We start from the raw sequence: 22,618 nt of genomic DNA on the forward strand, positions 1-22,618 counted from the left end.
GCTCACTTTATGGCTTTTATACATTTTTTAAAAAAATCAAATATTAATGGTAATGCTTTTATTTAATAAAAGCTTTTTTATTTTAGGAACACCTATTTCACTCTCAGCATGGTTTTGCATCATCCTGTTAAGTAAAATGTAATAGTTCCATCCAGTGGTCTTCCCCAGCATTGCAGGACAGGGATCAGAAAGTAAAGACATCTTTGCACCAAACTAATTGCAAAAATGACCTAAACATCAATGGGAAGGGTAGCAGTGACTTACTGAACTCACACAGTGAGTGATTAGTATTGTATCAGCATGATGAGATCACAGGTATATAAAAGATTCTATTTGCACAACACCTCTGAAAGCAGATTTACCTGGTTAAAAGTAATTCCAAATCATAATACAAAATCAATTTCACTTAATTTATTAATTAGTATAAAAATTTCTTCTTCCATGGTGTGAAATTATTGAGTAACTCCATGTCAAAAACCTGTCCTCTCTAATTTTCTTAACATTCACCATCCAGAGGATCCAACTCACTATGCTAGAAAATACAAAAGCACAGACAAAGAGACTCTCTCCTAGGAGCTCTCAGCATTGTTTATGTCCCTCAAATGTTTCAGCTGGAAGTGTCAATTCCAGATGTATTGGTCACAGATGACTGACAGTAACTTCTGTAGCTCAGATACAACTGGGAAAAAAAAAAGGCAGAACATTTTCTTATTGTCTGTCTGACCCACTGTTCCTTCAGCACTCAGGGAAAAAAAATGAACAAACATGTCAGTGGAGTCCACTTGGCATCTTCAATGACAGGGAAAATGTTTGTCATGTGACTGCACACACAATGGTCACAGAAAATATCAATGAATTTCACCAAATTGCCTACAAATGAGAAAGGCAGAGCAGGAGCTGGCAATGAGGTTCAGGTAGCACACTGCACATTTTGGTGTTGTGTTAGCAACTTTCACCACTGCATTCATAAATATTAGATTCTATTAACTCTTTCTGGTGTTCTGTGCAACCTTCCTCTGACAGTGATGGTTTCTGCTCGCCCTGTTCCAGGTCATTAAGATCAGTCAAATTCACAAGACAGAGATCTTGACCTTGTCAGATCCAGTCACTCAAAAGACAGCTTCAGTTTGGGAAAAGCAGAGTGTGAGCTGCTATTTTCACATTCCCTATGCACTATGACAGGCACAGAGTCTTTGTTATTAAATAAGTATTATACTCCCACCCACAACTGGGCTTCTTCTCTTCCAGCAGCCCATATGGTGCTGCTCATCTTTCCTCCCTCTCCTCCCCTTTTGTGCTGCTTCAAAATACCCAAGATCCAAGCACAGGATGCATTATGAACAAAGCTTGCTTTACATTTCTTTCTCCATATAAGCTCCAAGCACAGGATGCATTATGAACAAAGCTTTTTTCACACTCCTTACTCCACATAAGCCCTGCCACTAACTTAGAAGTAATTTCCCTATTCAAAGATCAGCAAGCAAAGTTCCCCAAACAGCCTAACCCTGGCAGTGTTGCTTTCATATCAGGAGCAGTGACAGCAGATGCTTGGCTTACAGGGCTGCAAACATTTCTCTTTGCCCCTGGCTGCTCACTGCATCCCTGATTTTACACCCTAGATTTTACACTGGGGTACAGCAAACCAAAACAAGGTAATACTCAAGGCTGCTTGAAGTTCAGTGCAACTTTTTTGGCTTGAAAAACCTAGATTTGCCAAGTTCAGCCACTGGGAGGAGTGCATTAGTGCAGGCTTGAGCAGCAGGGGAATTGGCAGAGAGGCTGAATTGCTGAAGGAAAAACTGCACCACAAATGCCATTAAAAAATTACTAACTGCTGTCTTCTCCAGGGTAGTCTGATTAAGATTGAAATAAATAAAAAACCATACTCATGCAAAAAAAAAAAAAAAAAATCCCTATCAACAAGGTGGGGCAGGTGGATTCTTGAAATTCCAAACAGCAGCATCACCTTAGGACCTAAATGATCCTACCAGTAGCACACCCCTATAGGAGTAGCTTCCCATGGGCCCAAAACTCCATTTCTTAGTTCATTCCAAACCCCTGGGGTCGCACAGCTCTGGGATCCAGGCATCAAGCAGCCTTTGCATCTCTCATCTTTGTGCATCCCCAGCCCAGTATTCTGAGTGTTTTATGCTCTCACAGCTACCTGTGACAGAAACATCCCTGCCAAGCAGAGCATTAGGCACAGAGACACTAAAGTAAAATCCACAAAGGGCACACTCATTAAAATGCTCAGAGCTGACAGGTCTAAGTGTTTAATCACCTAGGCACAGCCCTGAAGCAAGATGGTCAAAAAGCAACAGAGACTTCAGCAACCACTTCTCTAAGCAGGATTTTCCCAGGAACCTCTTGGAAGTGTGTTTGAGCATTCCAGATGTCAGCTTGCACATCTGTTTCAGCAACACTGCCATACAGAAGTGAGCCCTTACCTGTAACCATGGACCTGTCTGTAAAACAAGACACACAAACACTTCAAAAGCTTAGAAAGCATGAAGCCTTTAAACAGAGCAGAGGGAAGGGGATACACACAACTTGTTAAATACTACCACTATCACTGGATGCAATTCAATAAAAATGAACTAAACATTGACCTAAACTTGAAACAGGGATTGAAGCTGAGTATTTCCTAATATGAAAAAGGCCCAAGCCATAAATCTGACTATCTTTACTCAGTCTCACAGCACAGTGTGTATTTCCAAATTAAGTTTTTTATAAAGCATAACAGCTTTCACAGGCCTAACAGAGGGGGAAGCCAAAGGGCTGTCCTGAAGCAGCCTCCTGTGACAGGGAATAAGTGTAGGTGCACACAAGTAATAACAGGAGAAAAAAACTCTTGGCTCCAGCTGGCAAGACCAGCAAGCTTGGAGCTTCACCAGGTATGATGCTGCATATAAATGTTGATGGTTTCATATTAAATTTAACTAGCTACATTTTGGTAAATTTATCTAAAGTCTTCCAAATATGATTTTTATTGATAAGTCAATAATGAATCAGCACTGTAAGGCAAAAAGCTGGATTTATCAGGCAATGAGAATCACAGAGGAAGTGGTACCATCTTATCCAGGGCAGACCAGGTATTCCAAGATGCTCTTGGATTTCAGTGGGTTGAGTAGTTAACCTTTCTGCAACAAGAACCATAATTTTTTTCCTTGGATTAAATAATATAAAAATCCTCCTGTCAACATCATGAGAAGTACTTTTGTAAAAAATTCTCTCTCTATAGTCAGGATTATTCTAGACAGTTGCTCTAGTTATGACACTGAAAATTAATTTCTATTCATACTGATGCTATGCGTTGACTCCTTAATTGTTTGATTTAACTAGTTTGGAGGCACTACAAGTTCCACAGATGATGTCTTACCTTCTTATCAAAACCTGAGTAAGCAGCCTACAAATGTTTAGAAATTGGCAGAGTTCTGTATTATAACTACATTGACATATAAATATCTACAAATCCATAAGCTACTTCAATTGGGAAGCCCTCATTTTTATTCCCTTTGAAAATGTGAAATTCTAGATTATTTTATTCTTTAAGCAAAACTAACATTACTAGTGTTAATAAACCCAAACAATAGTGCACCAAAGACTATTACTTTAACCTGACTTTATTCCTTCCATGCCATATAAGCAAGCACTAAAATTTGGAAACAAAAGTCCAAAATGTAATGTTGCGTACCTGAAAAGAAACTGGAAAAAAAAAAAAAAAGTGACAAACCTGGCAGTGTCTTGGATATCTCAGACTTGGCACTCTGGAAAGAGATGAGATATTTCATCTTGATCTCATTTGTCCTTTATTGCTTGCTTGTAAAAATAGATAAAACTTGCACAGCTCAAGGGTGTTGTGAAGGTAAATTAATTATTTTGAGAGAAGCTATTCAGATATTACAGTGATGAGCATCATGAAAAGCCCCCAAGGAAAAGAATCATTCTGACTTCATGGTAAGGGTCTGAATAAAATGCAGGAAATGAGGCCCGAGGCCTCATGTTGTACAAAACAGAGAACATCTGTTCATTAAACAAACTCTGTCCATCCAAAAACCTGAATAAGGCAAGAATAGTTTGGAACAAAAATAGCATGGGATAACATAATTAAGAATTACTGTATAGCATACAACTGGAGGCAAACTTCTGTTGCAAGAATCATTAACCATACCTAGACTATAAACTCATTTTTCTGTGAATATTATTTTTATTGCATGCAATACCCTCATATACTTTTTCAGAATTAAAACCAAATCCCACTTCTTTCACAACCAGTTTGTCCATTTATCAATGTTCAAAACTCATGTGCAACAAACAGACTGGGGGACTAAATGGCAGCAGTTGCTGCCCTGTGGGTTTTTGGGACAGAATTGGCCACAACAATTTCACACATTTGCTGACAAAAAAAAGTCAAGAATGGGCAGCATTGCTGTAGGAAACCGACCTGCTCTTGTGGCAACAGACTTGTCAAACTACTCAACTCCCCCAAATAAACTTTGCCTTCTACCACAAATCTCTATCAGTCCTGCACTGTTTTTTACCCCCTGCTTCTCAAATCTCAGTTTCCCAACCCCATGCTTCCTTATAAAAGTTCAGGATCTCCTTTCAATATAACTCTATCCCAATCTTTTGACCTACATCACCTAGTTCTCCTGTAAGATTCTTAGTTCCCTCTCTTGCATTCCTCAGGCTAGACACCACATGTCCACCACTTGAACCTCCAGCAATATCTGGTTCATTTCCTAATCACCAGCTCACTTTGTTGCTTGCTCTGAGAATCAACACTCCTAGCCTCAGTCACCAGTGCTTCCATCTATCCACCTTGAAATCAAGACATGTTTTCTGTTTCCCCCCAAATCCTATGCCACTGCATTACCTCCTTATCCCAGCTATCTGACAGTGCCATCTGGCTGCCACTGTTTATTTCTATGTAGGATCTAATTCAGAGTCCAGTTCAAATTCATCTCCAACCCAGCTTTTCTTCTCCCCTCTCTAGATGTTTCCTCTAGTCTGTATTTATGTGGAAAACTCACACACTGCAAGGTGCTTAAAGATAAACATCTTCCACCTCAGTGCTGAATCAACAATTACATCACTATCTTCAATATTTAATAAAATATTTAAATTCATCTCTCAACTAACAAAACAGAAAAAAATTTCTCCCCTTCCAAACATCTGAAGATATAAAGCTAAGATATTAAGATATAAGATATAAAAAGATATAAAGATATAAAGCTAAGAAATTAAGCTTCCACAATGGAAACATGTTCAAATTCATGGGACTGTGTTACCAATACATATAAAATCTGAATTTCACTGATAGGTTTTAATGAACACAGACCATAAATTGATGCTATCCCAAATGTGGCTGGAAATGTCAGAGCAGCGGAATTCACAGTACTCCATCCTCGCGTGATGCTAAGCCAGGCCTCAGAAGGAAGATGCTGCAGCACGTCCCCAGGTGTGCACTGCTGTCCCTGCACACCTGACCGTGTGCAAGGTGCCTCGAGGAGGTTCAGGGGAGCAGCCAGCCCAGGTGAGAGCACCCTGCTCTGCCTGGATGTGCACAGGCACAAGACACTGTGCCAGGACCTCTTGCTAAGACACAGAAAGCTCAGTGCTAAAAGTGGTGGGGGCAGCAGGTTTTGAACTGAGCAGGCAACAGGAAGGTCCTGGGAGGTCCCAGCCTCATGCTGGCCCTCCCCCTGACCATCTTTCGCTTCCCCAATGCCTAAAGCCCATCTTCCAAGTGAAACACCTCATCCCTTTGAGTGGAAAAGCCTCCAGGAATCCACTCCAGGAGACAGCTATGCCTTCTCTATGCCCCTGCCTGGGGAATGGGGGAAAATTCCTGCTGCCCATCATTGTCACACAGCTGTGACAGCCAGCAGCTCCCTGGGAGCACTGGGAAAAACCAGAGCTCCCAGAGGAGTTTCAGACAGTGCAGCAGAGGAGTGTTGATAGGGCATGGCAATGCCAGCTGCTGTCCTGCAGAGGCAACAGCAAGCACCATCTCCAGGAAACTCCTTCAGCTCTTCCTGAGCATTCCTGAATTTCAGAGGACTTAATCCATGGTAGCATCAGGCATGACTAAATCAGATTAATATTGTGCTTCAGAGCATTCTAGCATCTTTCAGACAAACTTTACACCTTGTAAAACAAGTACCATTGTTCTTCTAAATCTTCAGAATGGTTCTTTTAAACCAAGAAACATTCTGAACTTATTTAAAGCATGATTTGGTACAGAAAACAAAGGCAAAGAAAGTAGATTTTACATTCTGCAACTCATGCAACTAAGCTGCTTCTCTCTTTAAATTATATAAAGAATTAATTTTTTCAACTCAGATAGATTAATCCCACATTTCTTTTCAGGATCTCAAGCCAAAACTTTTTAAAGTACTGCTCTGTACCTGTGGAAATCTACAGCTTCAAGTGACCAAATAATTTTGGTCAGGCATTTGACAGTGTGAAATCCAGGCAGATAGAGAAAAGTTTTAACAGGAGAAATTAAAAAGAAAGACTGGGTTCACACAGCTTGTACTCAAAGTCCACAGGGACTTCTTTTATCACAATATTAGTTCCCCTGAAAAAATCTCAACCTCAATTTATATAGCAAGGTTTTACAGCAAGCACCTCAATTTTCATAACTCCAGACTTGGATAGGTTTGGTCTTTTTTCCCCTCCTCCTCAAGAAATATTCCTTTTTTTAAAAAGCTGGCTGAGAAAGCTGTCCTAATTAATATTCAGTTCAGTGATTATGCACTCTCCCAAGTGACCTATATGTGTAATAGCATCAAGTACCACCTGCTCAAACTGTTGTTTTGCAGTGAAATATTAATCCCTTGTACCTTCTGTTACCAAGCTTGGATGCCATCTGAAACTCAAACAGGAATGATTCATTGCAGATGATTTGCAAACTCACTGAAATTTGTATAAAAAATTAGCAATCATGGACAAATAATATGAAATAATGCAGGGCAAAAGGCAGGTTACAGAACTTTAGATAACTTCACCCATTTGAAGTTCATTTCATTATGTGATGTATAAAGCACAAACTATTTTTAAGTGGAAAACAAGTTTTTCAGTTTTTTTTTTAAGCAAACCTTGCATATTTAATACAAACAAGGGTAAGGACTATAATTCAATCAAATTGTGTCTGTTCTAAAAGGTGTCAAGATATTTCACAAAAACCTATTGTTTCAAGAGTGCTGGTATAGAAAGCTGTACTTGATGTGTTGGAATTTGTAGCTAGAACAAATCACATTAATAACTATAGCATATTTTCTATATGAATTGGGTAGGAAAATCATTATATTTCTGACAACATCATACCTCTCATGCAAGCAAAATCTCATACTTCAAACATGTTTGTGCTGTTGATGGCACACAACTGGAAGGGAGAAAAGAAACAGATTCAGATAATTGGCAGCTCAACAAATCCAAAGATCAACATCTGACTTCACTGACTTCAACTGGGAGTCTTCCTATTTCACACAAGTGCTTATTTAAAAAAAGATCCTCACGTGCTTTCTGTCTTTTGTCTACATATCTAAGAAACCTCTAGAACTCAGCTTCAGTAAATGTTGGTAAGCAACAGATCTTGCAGATCTGAAGGCAGGAAGTGAAACAGTTATGAGTAAAAAGGAAATTTTGCAAGCAACCTAAGGAGTTCATAATATAGAGAAAAAACTACTGCAACTTCTTCAAAAGTATTCTCCATGTATTCCTAAATACTTGTGCAACAAAAAAGCTTCCCCTTGTCCTGTGTAAATTGGGGTTCAAACAGAGGCAAATTAACTGTACATCAATTATACATAAACAGAATTTTCAAGACCACAACTTCTGTATTTAGAGACTGAACAAATGCGCAGCATAAAGCAACATGTTCTACAGTAAGAGAACATTTATTGCAATAAATTAAAAAATAGCACCATAATTTGTAAGATGACTCAACATAATAAGAGGGGGCTGCAGGGCTCATAAAAACCCCAGACTATCCAGGGGAACTTTCAGGAGTTTTGAGCTTAGCACTGCCAACAGCATCACTGTACCACAGTAGGGAAGACAGGCCCCTCAAGTCTGTACCAATAGCACTTCAATTTCTCAGCTCTCCTCTCCAAAATGGGTTGCACTCTACTTTGCCATGTTATGGGACAAAGCCTTAAATGTTTGTGATGGATTTTGGTATTGCAGCATTGCATGCAGTATAAGTACTTAAGTCTTGCTTACATCAGAAGGCATGTTTTCTTTTTACAGCTTTATCTTTAAACAGCTAACCTTTGGGAATTGCTGATCAAAGCCAAACACCAAAATCTTGAAAAGCAGAACAAAAAAAAGCAAAGACTCTATGAATGCCTTAACTGACATTACCCTCCCACCACACAACTAATGCACATTGACTTTTATGCTCATAGGGCTCTAAATTTGTATGACTTCTATAGAGAAATATTGCAGGCTGGTTGCAAAACACATACAAAATAAAATTGCCCAACAGATTTTTGAGCCATGCATTCAAATGCATTTTTTGTCATTTCAAAAAGTAACTGAATCAAATTAATGAGATGTATAAAGACTTTTTGAAAGACACGTATGGGAACTACATAGACAGCTCTCAAAGGTTAATTGCAGCTGAATCTTTAACCATTCTGTCTTTTCTGAGCTCTGAATGGTGTAAATGTACAAGGAAAGCAAAGGCTCTCCCTTGCCAACATGGCACAGGTGACTGATGGCGTGAAATCTTTCAGCCATCCTCACTTCTTGCCGAGCAAATGGACAAACAGCTCATGAAACAACATTTTCTCACTTCTGCTTATACCTGAAGCATCCAAGGTAAATCATGCCAGCTTAGTTCAGCTAAATACTACGTTTTAAACCATAGATTTTAAAAGGTTGAGAAAATGAAAAAAAGAGAAAATGTTTAAAAAGGAGGTTGAGACAATATGATCCCTTGCTGCCCACAGTCATTCCTGCAAAACGGACAGTGACACCCAGGTTTGTTCCAAGATTCACTAAGATATTGATTTTAGGAGTATATTTCCTGTCATCTCAAAATGTACTTATTTTTGTGAATATTTTTGCCCCTGAAGAGTAGTAATATCCTCCAGCCACAGAAATAGGAGACATTCTGATTTCTGTATTAATAGCTAGGCAAGCTTATTTTCCAAGTAAATAACTTGCAAGACTTGAAGTGTACAGGTAGTACTTGCTTATGGAAGAGGAGAAAGTTTTGATCTTAAGACACCTCCAAAAAAATTACTATAGAAATATACTTTACCAATTGATTACCAATATGGAATTAAACTAAGAGAGGAATAAAAGTATTAATTATTTTTTCAGTCAGTTAAAATTAATTTTCTTCCCAAGATGCATAAAATATGTACTTTGAGACATTCAAACTTATTTTAGTAAAAACTAGAACTTACAAAGTATGTATTTGATAGAACAGGATGAAAAGAGATAAGAAAAAGATCAGTTCTCATGTATTATTAGTTCATGCTGCTGCATTCTTGAGTTTTGTCTGAAAACCTTACTACAACTCATACTTACTAGCTATCTGCTAATCTTTATCAATACTAATTCAAGCAAAAGGTTTTTCTTTCAATTACATTTTCCCTTCTCTGTACATTTCAAAGAGCCAAAATACAAGTAGCTCAGTTTTCAGATAAAATTTGGATGCTAAAGTGGAAGTCCCTGCAATATTGCCAATGCTGATATCAGGACAGTTCTGTTCAAATTTTCTAGTGGCTCACCAGTTGTTACCCAGGTGTATGAAAACCATTGTAGCTATTGAAAGGTGCATTACCTTATTTCTGTCCAATGCAGTTATTTATATATTTACATTACCCACTGGAAAAGCATTGACCTCTCTTAGGGATAACACTAAACACATTAGACTATACAAACAATTTTATCATTCAGAAGTACAATTTTGCTATGTTCATATTTCAGTTTTAACAATGACTGTGGTAGAAATATTTTCTATGATTGAGCCTTTTCTGCTGCTAGTGCCAACCTTTCCAATCCTGCAGTGAAATCTGAGCAAAACATGCAGTAATGAAGTAACAAAAAAGCTTTTCCTCACTCCCTGGCTTTCGTGGAACGCTGCAAACATTTTAGGAAAATAAGTGGTGCCATGAGAGTACTTCCCAAATGCAACCTGACACTGGATCAAGCCCAACTGTGACTGCCTTGAATAAAAGCTGAAATAAAATCCTTCAAAGCTCTCTACATTAAGAGGGGAAAGGAAAAAAGAAGTCTGACAGTCACTAGCTGCTGTGAAGATATTACAAGCATCATGTAGGAGACAAGCTTGGAAGCACTGAAGAATGGTCTTTTCCTCAGTTAATGCCTGACAGCTTCATCGACCTCAAACCACAGAATCTATTGCATATATAGGATATTTGGAGGTTCACAAAGATGGACACGCTTTAATATTCCTAGTATTCATTGTGTCTCACAATAAAGACTACAAAGTTTAGATGTGTATACTTCACATAATATTTTCCTGTACAAAAATTTAATCCAATAAGGGGGCTTGAATTTAAAAAAAAAAAAATTCCCTGCAAAAAAAAAATCCAGCACCTCAGGAACACCCCCCCTGCCACGGGGCTTCTGCTTCAGTGCCACTGACATGGGTCAGCCACAAATCTGGTTGCTGTATTTCATCTATAAGCCTGCAATTTGAATTCATTTTATGCTGATAAATCCTAAGCCTTAATATGCTAAATCATGTACATTAAATGCAAGAGAAGCCACTGTGGCAATCTAACAAAATTCTTTTAAATCAAGGCCACAAAAGTAACCCCATTTTCATACTGAAATAATTTTACAGGGACTCTAAGTGATTATTAACTGAGTGAAGTCAACAAAAGGACTCAATTTCATGGGATGTTTCCATACCTGACAGAGAATCATTAGGATTTCTCAATAAAGTGGTTCTCTTATTCCTCCCTTTTGTAAAAGGAGGCCTTGAAAATAAAGATGACCCAATCAGTCACTTCAGTTTTATGACTATAAATAAAAATCGATCAATTTGAAATAAAAATAATAATTTTATAAGAAAACATTTTGGTATGAAAACATTTTTTTTTGTTTTCCCTCCAGTTCCTACCCCTGTGTAATGTACCATTTTCATAACATTTTTTTACTTTCCAAGCACTGTTGCACATACAACTATGACAAAAATGAAGGTGCAAAGATGTGTTCAATGTAGCTTTTTCCACCAGAAACACACCAGAACACAAAGAAAAGAGCTAACTTCCAGACAGGTGTATTCATCCAGTAACCCACAGTATAACACAGCATTTGCCAGTTAATAGAACCTCCCTCCATGCATTATTTGAACTCTACATCCATTTCATGAAGTCCATATCTAATTCAGTAAATGACGACCCCAAATAATGCATCACCTTTCCTTGCTGAAAATCAGTTTTCATTTTCCAAATTGTTTGGACCACTTGCTGTCCAGTGAATGCTGATCTTTTCCATTTTCCCTCTTTCTGCAAAGGAAGCAAAAACTCCACCTTCTTCCAGCATCAGGAGGAACCAGTGCATCATAACATTGGGCACTCAGCTGCTACAGATCACTTTTTTTAATCCAGTGTGAGGAGAAAAGTATTTGCTTGAGACAGAAGAACTAATTCCAACCAGCATATGCCATTTTACAATCAATTAGCCAGCACAGCTGGATTTATGTAGCTGTTTCTCTCAGGGCTTCTAAACATCTACCCATCATTTCAGTCTGAGCACTACAAAACCAACAACACCTGAGCAGTGCAGGGGTCCCAGAGCCACATTCACTGTGTGACTTCTGTGGACCAGCCACCCATTCAGAGGCACCAAGCCCTGCTCATCATGTTTACTATTAGCAACAAAATTTGGTTTCACTTCACTGTCTCCAGAGCAGGGGTCAAAGCAGGTGCGGTGCAAATGTCCCATCACTGAAGGTGATCTTCAGAGGATGTGCTTTTAAATTGCAAAGTATTTTGATCACAACACACACTAAATGGAACAAGTTTTGTCATTCCTAAAGCAACCCTGGAGCATCACTCACTACAGTCATAAAGACCCATTTTCCACTTTAATCTAAAACTTGAGGAAATGCACATATTAGAAGTGCATTAAAATGCTCTTAACCTGATTGGATTTTTAAAGGGGATGCAAGGTGAATAAATGGGTAAAATGTGTTACAGAGAAGTCTGAAAATTGAAATTCTAATTTTTGAATTATTTATGGAAAGTAGCATAGCAAATAACTTGAGTAGCATTTCTTTCTAACTTGCAAAATTAATCTCGTTGGCAATTTTCACAACTCAAGTCCAAGCCTACCTTTCCATCAAGGCAATTTCCCACAGCTGTGATGCTAAACAAAACACCCTCTCTCACACAAAACAATGTCCTTTTGTTTGGCATTAAAGTTGGGGAAAAGGGGAAAGAGGTCCCCCACATTACAATCAAGGCCAGAGGATGGATGCATCACTGCAGTCACCAAAAGAGAAAACCCCAAGAGGTATCACAGGCTGCTGGAGAAAGCAAATTCCCTAAAAATCCTAGGGGGTTTATATCAGGTGCAATAGTTTCTAGCAGAGCTTTCAGGGCCTCCACTTGCTCTGCTGATGAAAATTAACAATCAGTATTGCTAGAAATTATTTCAGCATTTTTGAAAAACTGGATCTTTCTAGTTTCTGAAATACTACTTATGTAACACCTCTCTAGGACAAGATTTTCAAGCAACTTCCTACCTAAAAATACCATTATTTATTTAAGGAAAAAATAGGCCTTGCTTCAAATTTACTGTAACACTGCACTTAGTATTTATTGTGAAAAAGTTTTGTAAAGCTCTTTATCTGGAAAAGTAGGCACACAAACTAAGTTCTGCATTTTGCTCCCAAGACTTGTAAAGCCTTTCTTTGCAAAAAGGACACATGAAAAAATGCGTAATTTTTTCATCAAGTAATACAATAAACTCTCTTTAAGCTATGTTCAAATGCAAGTACAACCAGATCCTCAGATATTTAAGATTTTCCATTAAGTTCACTGCAGCCATATTCTGAATTCATCATGAGTTGAATTCTTTTCCATTAGCTTCTGCTATCAGCTCCAGTCTCACAAGAGCACATTACAGCTACTAAAGCAAGCTTTACATAGCATGATACACCAGGATTTAATGTTTGGAGAGAGACTAACTGGGAAAATAATATAAGATATGTGATACATGGATTCAATTCTCCTCAATAATGTTTTTGTACTACTAAAAGATAAGAAACTCCACTGGACTGCTTTACTGGGCACTTGGATGCATAGAAGACCATTTTCTACTGTATTTCAAACAGAAAGGATCTATGGACCACAGCAAGAGAGAGAGGACACCCAAGGGAAATGCTTTAGAAATTACTGAGTATTATCAGCTAGTGCAACAAGCTAAGTAAAAGCTGAGTTAAATAAATGGATTTTCAATCTTTGTGGCTAGAGGCTTCTGAATCAGAATACCTCAGTAATTAGCTCAGATGAAATTTAATTACTCATAAAATTACCAATGTCTTCATTAGTAACTGGCCCTTCGGTATGGATTATCACATAAATCTTTTCCCATACCATCTCTAATTGAAAGTAAACAAACCAAAGCCTGGTGTGAACCCAGTCAACATACACAGATTAGGGCAGTATTTATGCTAGATCTCATTTTCTCCGAGCTCCAATACCCACTTCCAGTGCCTCACAGAGAATCAAACGTGACAGTAAATGCTTGGCTGGTCCCCTGCCAAAACCCTCCATGGTGACTCCCTGCCCAACTTCAGGATATAAATGGATGGAGCAGATCCTCTTCTCTCTGAGGCAGCCACTTGGCCCTAATCACAGGCTTTGTGTTATGAATTAAACATCAAGACACGTTTGTCTGTGATCAAGAGAGCTTGGGAAGCTCCAGGGTGGAGCAGTGGTGCAGGTGTGTCCCTGTTCTAGAGTGCCACAGCCCTGTGCCACCCCAAGGGAAAGCCCAGGCACAGGGAGATGTCCCAGTGTCAGAAGGCAACCAGCCAAATACTTCTCTCCAGGAGAGCGCTCTAAACACCCAAGGCCAGGAGTCACCACTTTCAGACTGATTTGGTTCAAGGGCCTGGGGAGAAACCAGTGCTGTGTCTTATTCACAACTTGGCCAAGTTGATCAAAGAGCAGCTTAGGCAATGGCATTGTTCCAGGCTCTACTAATACTGGATGTTCAGGAGCCAGGACACAGCATTTGGTATCTTCCCAGAAATACAAGATCATTTCTAGGACTCTAACTTCCTTAAAACACAAGCAATACCTTCTTACCCCTCTATTGAAATAATATTCACATCCTGTCCACTGCATCCTACACATTATCCATTAATAGAGGAAGACAGAAACATAGAAAATTTACATTAAGATTACTGAAATAATGAAATTCTTTCTGTTCATGGAGTTATCAATACCATTTATATGTGTGCAACAAAATTAAGTGAATAGTTTTATTATATGTGCAATTTCTCAGCATGATACAAGGAAAAGGCCCCCTGAGGAAGGGGCCTGCAGCCAACCTCAAAACAGAGCCATAGAATGGTTTGGGTTAAAGGGCCCTTAAAGATCATCCAGTTCCAAACCCCCTGTTATGGACAGGGACCTTTCACTAGACTAAGTTGCTCAGAGCCCACCCAGCCTGGCCCTGAACACTCCCAGAGATGGGGCATCAATGATTTCTCATGGGAATTTATGCCACTGCTTATTTCAGTTTATAATCCAAACACAAAGCAAACCATATTACCATACTCACGGAATTCCTTTTGCCCTCTAAAGAAAGGAAAACCCCCAAGGAGTTCCTTGGAGAAATGATGTGATGTTAGCACAACATAATGGCTGCCTTCATCCACACGGATGTAAAATTTGTGTAATTTCACAAGGCAACTTCTAAGACAGTGAAAAAAAGTTTTAAAATACCAATGACCATCCTTTATATGTATTTCTACTACAAATCTGACTAACTTGTGTCTTGATTTACTTACAAAGTACTTGCAGCTTCCTTTGATATTAATTTGATCTTCTTTTTTTACCTCCTTACCCTTGGAGGAAAGTCATTATTACCTCTCCACAAGCTAAGCTAACCTAATACAAGTGGTCTAATGGAAATATCTGTTTTAACCTATGACAGTTATTACTGCAAAAACAAGAAGAATTAGAGCCATTTGTTTTCATGCTTTTACAGTGAGAGGAGACTGCTGCCTTCAGCAAGCTTGCAGAGCATCCTCAGTGAAATGCTTTCCGGATTTCTCTGTGGAATTTAATTAGAATGCATTACTCCCCAGCACCACCTCAGCAAGAGCCACCTCTTCCAACAACTGCTTAGTAACATTTTCACAGAATTAATGTATTTAGATGATCTGTATCCAGCCTTAGCAAAGAATCCCTCACTGAAAGCTCCATACACCTTGAAATACAGACTCTCTTGAACAGGTGTGCTAGAAGCTAATAATTTTATGCTGATTCTAGAAGTGCTCCATGTATCAGATTTAGAAAACACTGAGGAGTAGGCAGAGTTTCTTCTTTTTAAGAGGGGAAAAAATATTCATTCAAAGACACACAGTCTGTTATCAGAAAGTCACAGGCCTTTTCAGTGGCCTTGTAAAGAACAAAGGACTATTAACAGGATGCAAAAATGCTGATTTAGGACCCAGCTGGGGTAGACAAAATAAATCACTGCTTTCCCTCAGAGCTGATGTCAAGAAAAACTACACACAACAGAGGGCCCAAAAGTGGTCAAATGTGTTGCTATTGAATTCTATTCTTATCAGAATTGTAGCAAATTCTACATATTTAGGCTCTGTTAATAAAAGGGTAGCTGTCCATCTTATTTGAGGGCTTACAAAGTTAAATCTTGCAGGTGCTCACTTACACACGGCCTGTGTGCATGACACCCTTGATCACATTTACCCTGCATGTCACTCACTTTTAGCTGGAAATAGTCAAAATTAGCTCTTTAGAAGGGTTTGGGTGAAGGAAAGAAGAATTTCTCATGTAAAAAGAGAGCACCAAAAAAATCAAGGAGACAAAATGATAAAGCAGTTTTTGATAGAAGAAATAGATGCATCAACTGCACACAACTATTCATGACTACTGAAGGCCAATTTAGTACTTATACTGTTAAAAGCAGTAACAACACAAAGCCACATGCAATAATAGAGAAGACACCTTTGGCATACAATTTAATTTTTCTGACTTGTGGTTGTAAAGCTCTTTTTGATCAAGATAAAATTCCATCAGAGAGGAGGCCAGCTTGGCAAAATATTCACAGCTTCAGAGATTTGAACAGAGCTAGAACACCAACGTGCCTGTTTAGCTGCATGTGCTGTGAATTCAGAATGTTTAGGCACACTGGAAGCTAAAACAAAGGATTCCTCACAACAAATACCTCACTCCAAACACAGGGTCTACAAAAGACAAAGATTTGGAGGAGTGGGGGATTCTAAAGCTTCCACTGCATTTCAAATCCAAGATAATGACAGTGACCTGCCAGATGAAGTTAGCAGTTTCATAGGAAGCCTGTCATGCTTGTGTTTATTTTTCTCAACAGACATGTATGAGCCCATGCTGTGTACAGTGGCACTTCAAACACAGCATCTGCCTCCTGATCTGTACAAGAATGAACATATTTGTTAAGCTCATTCTGCCGTTGATGGACAGCCCAGTGAAACAATCACAGTTTGCCTGTCACACACATGCATAAATTAATATGCAAAGTTACATTTAGAATTGCAAATGCCCTCCCCCTCATATTTTTAAAATGGTCTACAGAGCAATAATAATTCTAGTTCTACCAAATATTTGTATTGCAGAGGTGTCTACACATGTTCCTGAGCAGGGAGCTTAGCACAGATGACCTTTGCAATTTCAGCCATTGGAAGAACACCTTACCTCTTTCTACACACTGCTCAAAACCTCACCTTTTCTACTTCAACTGAGATTTTAAGGAAAAAAAAAAGTGAAATGACTTCACCCAAGACACTTGTAGATTTTGACTCAAGTGGACAGTGCTGAATATAAACATTCTGAAACCTGAAGCCGCACGTTTCTCAAAGTTCTCTTGGGAACTTTATCCTAGTCTAAATCAAAACATCTAAAAGTTTTATAGCATGTGATTTATGAGTCTTAGCATTGAAGACAAATTTTCAAAGTGCACTTCATGAACAGATCTCTCATGTAAATGGGGTTATTCATTCATTTCAAATTAATAAATAATAAAATCATGCAGCAAATCAAGCCAGCAGGAAACTGCTTGGCACATAGACATATATCTGTATCTGCAATCTTACAATATACATGAAAAAAAATTGCCCTAGGCTACTTTTCAACAACAGGGAAATATCAGAGGTTTTATTACTGGTAATGATCAATGCCAGAGTTTCTGAAAGAAACAGATTTCAGAAAGATTATAAAGAGCATGGCATGCTTTCGACTCTTAACTATGCAACACAGTATTTCTTTTCAGTGAAATAAAACTTCAGTTCATTGCAATAAGGTTTTGCTTTTATGGTTGAAGCATCTCTGTATTTTTTGCCTGAAACTAGCAACAACAACAAAACTTACCACGTGTTATTCCCCTACTATCACATTATTATCCCCTACTTTCCACACAGACTGAGAAAATTGAAAATATTCATTTTCACATTTAGACAGGTCTAAACAGCTAAGAAATAATCTGAATTTTCTACTACCTATTAGAATAATGGAAACAACATTCTTCCCCTTGTATTTTTAATCATATGACCCTACAACTATGAAGCATAGTCACCAAGCAATGAAACATCACTTAGCAAGATGAAAAACCTGTGACTTATTTTATCTGATCCAGAAATGAGCTGTCAAAGTTAAATTGTTATGTAATTAATTGTGCATTTGCTAGCAATTTTTAAACTGTGAATGAAAAACTGTTCTCAAATTGCAAATCACTGAACACTTTCATCTAAAACATGAGATAATTCTTTGAAGACCACTTTCCGTGAACTGAGTGTTAATGAGAAGTTCCTCACTTTAATAAAATGTCACCCAATAAGTATAACCAAACAATTTTCTTTTTTTAAAAAAATATTTCTTAGACAGCCCTCACTGGATGGATTCCAGAATTGGTGTTGAGGTACAGAAAGATTTAAGATCCCCAGATAATTCGCCTCCAGAGTGAGCATTGAAATGGCCTCCTTAGTTGTAGGCACAAATTGCAATTAAGTGATTCACATGCAAAGCACTGTATAGGACACTGTGCCTTTATATTGCTACAGACTGGCAGGTAAATGCTCTTGGGGTGCTCTCAAGTTCCTCCAGAGCAGAGCTCGAAGAGTTATTGATGACCTTTTATCTTTGCTTCATTCTGCATGCCAAGGACGCCACCTCCCACCTCTCCCTGCCCCTTCTCTGTCCTCACAGGATTCAGTAGCTACTGACCATCACTTGTTCTGGCACATCTTGACAGTTTTCCACAGATTTTTTGGTTTTTTCTTTTGGAAGTTGAGAATTGGTGTCCCAATTACCAATAGTAAAGCCAACCTGAGAGGACTTATACTGCCTTTCTTCCAATTAACATTTGCCATTCCAAAACCTTTTTGGTGATTTATTTCTCCTGAAGAAGTGAGGATCTAAACACAGAACAGCAAGTGGCAGCAGGAGAAAAATAAGTATCTGTTCCCAAATATGACACAGCCAGCACAGGAGCTGAAGGATGAGAAAAGGCTGAATTAACAGGAAAATAACTATTAATGTTGGAACCCAGGCTTGGCATCCTCATCCAATAAAGCTTTCACAGCACTTATTCATAGAGGGATCTGTTTTTAGAAAGGCTAAAATGGCTTTGCTGTTGGGTTTGTCTATTTTGTCTTTTTAATTTTGTTTTTCAAAGAGATGAAGCCCAAACAAAGACTGAACATTAAAAGAAACCTTGATTAAAAGGAAATATATTTCAGCCCAAGATATCAAAAAAAACCTGTTTCAACTATGAGTTTCCTGCAATATCCTTTTAATGGTTAAGTTCAAGTCACCAAGCTCTGATAGTTCATGGTTATGGTAATTTTTACAAAGAAGTGGATAAAATAAATGAACAAAGACAACTCAATACGGAAGTATTTTCATTTAAAATCCAACATAAATAAAGCTTTAAGCTCTATCTCAATAAATATACATTAGGACACTTAGTACTTGTACATGTTCCAGGATAAAGTGTTTTATATTACATGCATTGTATCATTCTCCTTACTGCCAATTTTTATTATTTTTCATGAAGCCTACTACCACAATGACTGCCAAGAACATTTTTGAAGCCTCATACATTCTGTTAAAACATCAAGAACACCATATTTTCCAAAATGAAAGACTTTAAATTATATAAAATGAAACTTTTTAAATTGTATGAAGTGGTCGTTTTATTCATATCCTGTCATCTAATCAGCAAGTTTGATTTTTGGCAAGGAAAATAAAAATTGGGTTTCAGGTTAGTGCCAGGAAAATGATTAATTCCTACACAATGGGAAGGGAGTCCTAAACCACCTGGAACAAAACAACAACACCTTGCCACAGCAGCACCACCAATTGTCTGCATCATCCAAGCTGGTTTCCAGGTGATGACATCTGAGGTTCTCAATTACGCACACATTCATTACAAAGTTCTCATTATTCAATGCTAAAGCTTCCTGGAAAGCCATTCTTGAGGATTTAACCTGTTGCAAATTGCAAATGCTGAATCTTCTACTTAAAACAGAATCACAAAAAGCATGCACCTCATCTCAAAAACATTCTTCCTATATATCTATTTATGGCCCAATAAATAGCATGATGTTAGAAAAAAAATCCTACATCTTGAGTTGCATTAGGCCATTAATTCAAGCATTTAACATTGTCTCAGTGTCTCTTAATTTTTCATGTAATAAAAACATAACAAATTTTGCAACAAAAGTTCTACTAGGAAGGCAAAACTACACAGTACCAGCTCTCATCCTTTTCACTGATTTTTGGTTGATTAACCTATGAGAACTGAAGGCTAGCAGTGTTACTTGTGCTCTTTTTGCATGGAACAGGAGGCCTTTTGTTTTGTTAGGTATTGCATTCACCTCCTGCACCAGCTCTAATTTCCTATGCATTGCTCCCCAGTATGGAGCAATTATTTTCCTACTCCCCATAGAACCTTTTCAGCAAAACCTGGATTTTCACCTCAGGTGCAGACTAACAAACCTGGGGGAAAACAGAAACAGAAAACACAGTCCTCAGAAAAGGGATACTTCTCAAGTCATAAGAGAGTCATGCAAATAAACTCAGTCAAAATCTTGCAGATTACTAATGGGGAAAACCTAAATTTATGCTTAGATAGTTAACATTTTGCATGAGAATTCTCAAGCCCTCTTTATTGCTTTATCACTTGATACAAAAACTTCATGGGTTTTTTGTCACTTCAGTAATAAGAACCCTTTTTTCCTCGACTACTTAGCACTCTCACCACAAATTTTCTACTTCCTCATTAGTAATGGCTATTCTGCTCAAGTTACATCCTCAAAAGCTAAAAACAGTTTTACCTTTTGTTGCATGATTTGAAAATTACATTGTAGTAGACTCTGTAATGATGATGTCTTATATTTAATTGTTTGCTGTTTGAGTTACTTTGGACCTATCTGAAATAGGCAAGACATGAAGTGTGTTCTTATTATTGGCCACAAAGAGCAATGTCTGCATGCTTAATAACTTGCACTTTTTGTCAATGTCCATGAAGATTAATTCTAAAGAAAAACACACTATTTGTACGTTGCATTAACTGTGCAGCGTCTTTGCCTGGAAAAAGGATTTATGACAAATGGAAATATAATTGATTGAAAGCAAAAAATGCTTTGTGATCAAATTGAAATTCCACAGCTCATGCAGAAGCTCAGCTGCATTACAAGGTGGTATGTGCAGCTGCCTTTTTTCAGATTTCAACTTTTCATTAGCCAGCACCTGAAGTGAGAATACCTTAAAGAAAGACTCTCCTAATTTCTTTTCCATCAAGAGGGCCTGCAAAAAGTGCTGCCTCGACAAATTAAGATCTCTTTTTTAAAAATGTAATATATTATTGGTTAACAGCCTTTTTTTCCCCTTTTTTTAAAGCTACTTGCCAATTTTAAAGTGGCTACTATTAACCATTCCATTAAAAACAAAACAAATCCTCCCTTCAAAATACAGTGTTCCTATCCATTAGCAAAGCTGCATAATGCACAAGACAGAAAGGTTAAGTACTAAATCTTGTTCAATTGCTATAAAAAAATTACTGGTACTTTGATAGGGTAAAGGTACATGCTGATACTGTGCTTTCAAATGTATTTGGAAACACGATCATGAGAGAAGCAGCAATCACTTTGCATTAAGGCTGATGCTTCTTTCACTGAAGCTTCAATACAGGCTGCTAAACCAAAAACAAGACTTTGCAGTTCAATTTTTATCTTTTCCATGCATAGGGGTATATACAAGCCACCTTTCCACCTACAGCATCCAATTTGCAAAGACAGCAGTGAGAACATGAGTTTTAGATGTACCATTCACACACATTTCCAGCACAGTACACCTTGGCCTCAAAAACAAATGTTTTGGGTTTGTTGTTTCCAAAAACTCACTCAAATGTCTCTAAGTGCCTTCACACACCTACAGTGAGGATACAAACACAGGTCTAGCCCCATCATTACTTAGCTTCTTCATCATTTAAATATCCACTAGAATTCCACAACGAGGAAGCACCAAGACAGAAGGAATAACAGAAGGGGTAACACAACAACAACCAAAGCCTTGAGAGCTTTGGTTGCCCTATAAAATTATTACTGTATCATCTGAATTTATAACAGGTGGTAGCACACAAGCAAAGACTGCTTAATCTTGTCACCTGGGTTTAATCTAGATTTGGAACTAAGCACAGGTCTTGCAATTAATACATTACCTGCAACTTTGCACATTCATTTATACAAAGGTGAGTTTGAAAGACTGATGCAAGAGGACTGATTTTCAGATAGCAGAAGTTATTATTATAACAAAAACCTGCAAGTCAACTCACATCAGACACCCAGAACAGATCTCAACAGGCTCTGCATGGGCTGGGTGACCTGGGAGCTGGATGTGCACAAGGCTGGTGTGGGCAGCACCCCTGAGGCAGCAGTGCCACCAAGATCCCAACTCCATGTCACCATGGGGCTGCTCCTCTTCCCACAGGGAGTCCCAAGCCAGGCTACACACATGCACTTGGTAGATTTGGCAATGTTGAATACAAATCATGGCACCACAGCACCCATGTACCATTTCAGGATTAGCTGAAATTGGGAATCAAGACTCTTGATTTCTACACACAGTTGTTATTTCTCAGGGTTTTACATTTTTTAAAGCCAAAATCACTGCCAGTCATTTAGTACCATAAAACTGTACATGTGCACACATACACACTCCATATATGCAAAACACTTTTCCTTACCTTGTCAGAGAGACAGCTGAGCTAGACAAAGACACTGACACACAGCTGCTCTAGCCCACAGCAAAGTGCAGTGGATGGAAATAGACACCACAGCTCAGTCTTCATAGTCAAAACACATCACTAAGGATGGGTTTGGGAAGAAATCTTA

At 38.2% G+C, this 22,618-nt stretch overlaps 1 long non-coding RNA gene across 2 annotated transcripts in view; it reads right to left on the reverse strand.

Annotated features, from left to right (window-relative positions):
- Positions 1–2,277: 2,277 nt before the first annotated feature.
- The window catches only part of LOC131570401 (uncharacterized), a 29,358-nt gene continuing 9,017 nt past the window's right edge, over positions 2,278–22,618 (reverse strand). The window contains exons 3-6 of one of the 2 annotated variants that reach the window (XR_009275869.1): positions 7,333–7,390; positions 3,734–3,767; positions 3,071–3,140; positions 2,278–2,465 (exon numbers count right to left, since the gene is read on the reverse strand). This is a non-coding gene — a long non-coding RNA (uncharacterized LOC131570401). Of the gene's footprint in view, positions 2,466–2,827; positions 3,141–3,733; positions 3,768–7,332; positions 7,391–22,618 lie in introns of those variants that run through there. The other variant, XR_009275868.1, reaches the window with a different exon arrangement.

The sequence above is a fragment of the Ammospiza caudacuta genome, chromosome 2 (genome assembly GCF_027887145.1).
Source record: "Ammospiza caudacuta isolate bAmmCau1 chromosome 2, bAmmCau1.pri, whole genome shotgun sequence".
Taxonomy (NCBI): domain Eukaryota; kingdom Metazoa; phylum Chordata; class Aves; order Passeriformes; family Passerellidae; genus Ammospiza; species Ammospiza caudacuta.